The sequence below is a fragment of the Myotis yumanensis genome, unplaced genomic scaffold (genome assembly GCF_028538775.1).
Source record: "Myotis yumanensis isolate MYYU_CA2020_CCGP unplaced genomic scaffold, mMyoYum1.0.hap1 SCAF_1, whole genome shotgun sequence".
Classification (NCBI taxonomy): Eukaryota; Metazoa; Chordata; class Mammalia; order Chiroptera; family Vespertilionidae; genus Myotis; species Myotis yumanensis.
This window is the reverse complement of record NW_027223752.1, coordinates 122638578-122643947: the sequence shown is the minus strand read 5'-3', so window position 1 is coordinate 122643947 and position 5370 is coordinate 122638578. Positions and strand designations below refer to the sequence as shown.

General features: G+C 35.2%; 1 pseudogene; it reads right to left on the bottom strand.

Annotated features, from left to right (window-relative positions):
- Nucleotides 1-731: 731 nt before the first annotated feature.
- LOC139005549 (small ribosomal subunit protein eS7-like) lies at nucleotides 732-1314 on the bottom strand (annotated as a pseudogene).
- Between the last annotated feature and the right edge of the window lie 4056 nt (nucleotides 1315-5370).

The window sequence follows — 5370 nt, the reverse complement described above, 5'->3', positions numbered from 1 at the left end:
TTAGATAGGTAATTATGATTATCCTCTTATCTCCCATTAATGATAAATCATTCTATAAATAAGTTTGCACTCGGTGATAGAATTTTGCTATAGGAGAATACATTACCATAAAACACTTATAGTTGTTTCATATTTTTTTACATTATCTTGCTCGAAAAATTAACTCATAGTATTGGCTCTATGTTGGTTGTCAGAAAGACTGACAGTATGCTGAAGGATAGTAAACAAAGAATAATGAAAAAATAACAGACTGTCAAGTTGAAGGGAGCTGAAACAGTGATCAATCTTAACATTAGCTTTATTAATGATTTTAAAAGTGATGTTAATGGAAATTAAATCTTCAGGTGATAAGTAATTTATTTCATAGTTTAAAAACAAGGGAAAATAATCATTGAGAATTGCAAAAAGGAATAAATGGGTGCAAACGTGCATTAAATAAGAAGGGAATATCAATTGCTCTTCATATTAAGACCACTGGAATTCACTTTTACAATGTTTGAAATGAAATATAGATAGGCAGTGATGTAAAGTAAGGGGAAATGGAGTTAAATACAGATGCGATGTGTCATATTCCTTTTGGCACCACAGATTGGTTGTCATCTAACTAATGGGTATATACTCAGATAACATGTTCCTGAATCATGGGAAGCAATATTATTTCTAGAAAGACAGTTCCTTCTTAGTAATGTGATTTTCTTTTTTATTGTGAATGATATTTTATTTAGTTTTGTTTACAGCTGAAACTCTGGGAATTCAAAATGAACATCCTTGCCAGTGAGCTCCTTATAGACATCAGAGAAGTTTCAAGCTTGTGTTCCATTATGTGCTTTATCCAAATGAACCTTTATGAGCCGGCTGCCATCCAGGGTCACTTGAATTCCCTCGCCTACACTTTTACTTAAGAAAACCAAGTCCTTGGGGATCGCATCTAGCAAGGCTGTCAGAGTGAGGCGCCTGGGCTGTGTTTGCTTATTTGTTGATGCATTTGTTTGTTTGTTTGTTTGTTTGTTTGTAGGCTTTTTTCAAGTTGGCTTAAGCAGAATTCTTCTCTGAGCAATAAAAACAATGTGCTTCCCACTGAACTTTTTCTTCAATTCGCTTACTAGCTAGACTTGGACTTTCTGAAATTATTTCAGTTGAGAAACAGGAACAAAGATAATAGCTTTCAGACCTACACCAGCTTTATTTTATGGCTCGAGTATTCAACCCTAGTAGCTGGACTTTTAGGCTCTGGAGATCCTAGGTGATGCCTGTCTCAAAATCAGCTGGCTTCTCTCCATTGGGCTGCACGTTCCTAACGCTGGAACTGAACATGGCCTTCTTGGTGAGTGCTGGCCTGGGTAGAGGCCTTGGTCTCCAGAGAACTCATCAAGTCCTAGCAGCTGAAAAGCAATAGTGTCATATTCTTTTTAAATGATGAGAAATACTATTACAAATAGAGAGTAATTGTCAAATAAGGAAATACTTCTATAAAATCCAACTATATTCTAGCAATTGTCTTAGAAATCAAGTAAGATGTATACTAAAAAATGTGGAATTATATAAACATGTACTATTTCCTTCCATGATTATCACCTTTGAAATTTAATATCTGAGTTAATGAGAAATCAGATAACATTTTTTAATGAAAGAAACATGAATTTTATCAGAAATCCCACGCATGGAAACAAGCCTGTCACTACTCTGTTGAACAATTTACATTTTAATAAGCATTAAGTTTTGTCTATTTATTTTGGGGATATATGATAAGTGTTATTATGCAGCTTATTTAAAATAATTATTTCACTATCTATTCTTATTGATAAATTAAATCATGTGATGTACTCACTAACATGTCAAAAACAAGAATGGATTCTTTTTTATAATTTATAAATTATTTTCCAATGATTTCAAAATATATTTTACCCTGATACACATGTGCTTTGAAGTTCTCAGGGCAACAGACAGTCATAGGTATGCCTAAGGATAAGGAAAAGTTTAGTGTGCTTCTTCCTAATAGGTACCTCACCTCTCATCTAGAAAGCATTTCACACGAAAATGTGTAAAACTTATTTTATTATATATATATATATATATATATATACACATACTAGAGGCCCAGTGCACAAAATTCGTGCATGGCTAGGGTCCCTAGGCCTGGTTGGTGATCAGGGCCAATTGGGGCCTCCCGGCTACTGGCCAGGGCCTTCCTTCCCAAGCTGCCACTGGGGCCACCCTTCCCATGTTGCTGCCAGGGCCTTCCTTTATTCCATGCCACCCCCTGGTGCTCAATGCACATCATAGTGAGCAATCAACTCCTGGTCTCCTGGTCAAACTCCCAAGGGGAAATTTGCATATTAGGCTTTTATATATATAGATATATATTGAATATTTTATTTAGTCAATGGTAACAAGTGGAGGTGGTGTCATTTGATTCTTGCAATAGTGAGAAGAATTTGTTTGTTTGTTTGGAACTCAGAAAAAAAGAGCTAATTTTTTGAAAGTTTGGATATAGATGTGAAAAAAAATTTAAAGGCGTAAAAAGTTCAATAGAAGATATTTAACCTGAATAATTGGATAGGAAAAGTTGCTATTTACCAATTTAATGACAACTATGAAAGAAGCAATCGTGTTGGAAGACCATGCTTTCAATTTCGCACATATTATGTTGGAGGTATATTAGGCTTAAAACAGGACATGCTGAGATAAAAATTTATTACATAGGTATTCATCCCAGAATAGAGGTCCAATATATAAATATGATCAATACATACCTATTGATATTTTTCTATATTTACTCATTTATCATTATTTATGCTATTCCTTCCTTACTTTGTTTTTTCATTTTCTTCTGTATAATTTTCTTTTTGCCTGAAGAATTCACTTCAGTTAATTTTTGTTCGTTTTAAAGTCAAGTTACTTGGCAAAAAAATTTAACCTTTTATTTGTCTAAAAATATTTTTATTTTTATTTTTTAAATATATTTTATTGATTCTCCACAGAGAGGAAGGGAGAGGGATAGAGTGTTAGAAATGTCGATGAGAGAGAAACATCGAATATTTATTTTTTTACCTATAGTTTTGAAGATTATATTATTGATCATGGACTTTTTAGATTGGTATTTATTTTCTTTCTTTAGTATAAATTTCCATTCCATTATCTCTTGGCTGTCATAATTTATATCTAGAAACTTGCTGTCTTATTGTTTACTCTATGAAGGTATATATCAATTTCTCTTGGTGCTTCAACATTTTCTTTTTCTTTTTTTTTTTTTTAGCAGTTTCACTGTAATTCTTCTTAGACTGTTGTTGTTTTTTTTTTTGTTGTTGTTGTATTTATTCTCTTTGGGACTTTCAGAGCATTTGAATCATTGGCTTGATGTCTTTCATGACCTTTGGAACATTTTCAAACATTTTATCTTCTATTTTCTTCTGATCCACTCTTTCACATCTTCTATGTACATATTTACTTGCTTTTTATAAATTGCAATTCTTTGGTGAATTGGATACCTAATGAGACTAGTCCATATGTTTCAAAGAAGATTTCTGATGTCAAGAATGAGAGATAAGAAGAACAAGAATTAGGATTTTGCCAGATGACTATGGCATACAAAACTCTCAAGATCCCTTCTCACTACTGCCTTTGTGGTTTAGAGGTCTAGGGAGAGTTGGTGTTATTCTGAATAGAAGAAATTCTAGACTTCTTTATTGATTTTTTAAGAGAAACAAATGGTATAATGAAATTACAGCACTTAGCACTGTACTTAATACATAATTAAATGCTCAATGAATGGCACTATCATTACCATTACTGGACCTTGTTGATATAGCTCCATGCTTTCACTTCCATGTTCTCTGTATCACTAACGCCTTTGAATTTAGTGTGCTGAGTGCATGATTAGAAATACTTAACCAGGATGTCTGCTTTCAGCCAAGATAGAGCAGCAGGGACAGGGTTTATCTACCTGCTTATATTAGTCTGCTTGTGTTGCTGTATCAAAATACCACAAATCAAGTGGTTTAAAGAACAAAAGATGACTTTTGCACAGTTCTGGAGGCCAGAAGTCCAAGATCAAGATGTCAGCAGATTTAGTCTTTGACAAGGGCTCTCTTTCTGGCTTGTAGATGGCTATCTTCTCCCTGTGTTCTTTCCTTTGTGCACCTGTGAGGAGAGAAGAGGAGAGAAAAGGAGAGAAAAGAGAGTGAGCACTCTGGTGTTTCTTCTTCTAAAGACACCAATCTTATCAGATCAGGGCCCCACTGTTAGGACCTCATTTAAGCTTAAATATTGCCTTAGAAATCATATCCAGATATAGCCACATTGAGTATTAGATTTCAATAAAATTAATTCAGTCTATAACACTGCATAAAACAATTACAAAATGAAAATACATGAAACAATGGTTTTTAAGACATTAAAAATAGGCAACAAAGAACCATGACCTCTCAGAGATGGAATACAAATCAGATGAGTATTGCAATTTCTCAGGTTACTGCCTGAAGAGAGATATTAAATGTTGGCACAGAGAAAGTAAACAAGATGGGGCCTGCTAGCCTCCCTGAGTGTGAGAGATTTAGGTGGGAGTCTGGGAAGGCCAAGATGCCTAGAGTTTGGAGGGCAGAGCACCAGGAAAGAGAAAGTTGCAGAGAGACAACTACAGAGATGCAAATTCCATGTTTGTACTCAGTTGAGAACTGTTCAGGACACACTTCTGAGGAAACTACCTAAAGTGGGAGAGAATTGCCAAAAAGGATTAGAGGAGACAATCCCCAGAGCTCACACACGGTCAGAATTAGTGCCTTTATCCAGAAGTCAGAGTGGGAAACTTAATTATTTGTGGGGCACACTGTAGAACCCTCAGCAGTGGGGAACAGTAAAGCAAGGCCCTGCAGAGTATAATCAAACATACTGTTTCCAAGTAACTTAATTGTATCTCATAATAAAGTTGAGAATATTTATACAAACAGCACCTAACAAAGCAAAATTTGTAATTTCTAACATCCAATGAAAGATTGTAGGCACTAAAAAAACAAAGCAAAAGTTTATAATCCTCACATGGAGAAACATTTGTCAATTAAAACTGTTGACAGTAAAAGCATTAGTAGAAAAGGCCTTTGAAACAGTATGACTGCATTTTATATGTTCAAGAAGATTGAGGAGCCCTGTCCAGTGGTTAGAGAATCATTCCACACCCAAAGGGTCTTGGGTTTGATCTCAGTCAAGGACACACACCTGGGTTGCATGTTCCATTCCTGGCCCTGGTTGGGGTATATGAGGGAGGCAACCAATGGATGTGTCTCTCTCACCTCTCTTTCTTTCTCTCTCTCTCTCTCTCTCTCTCTCTCTCTCTCTCTCTCTCTCTCTCTTCCCTCTCTCCTTTCCACTCTTTCT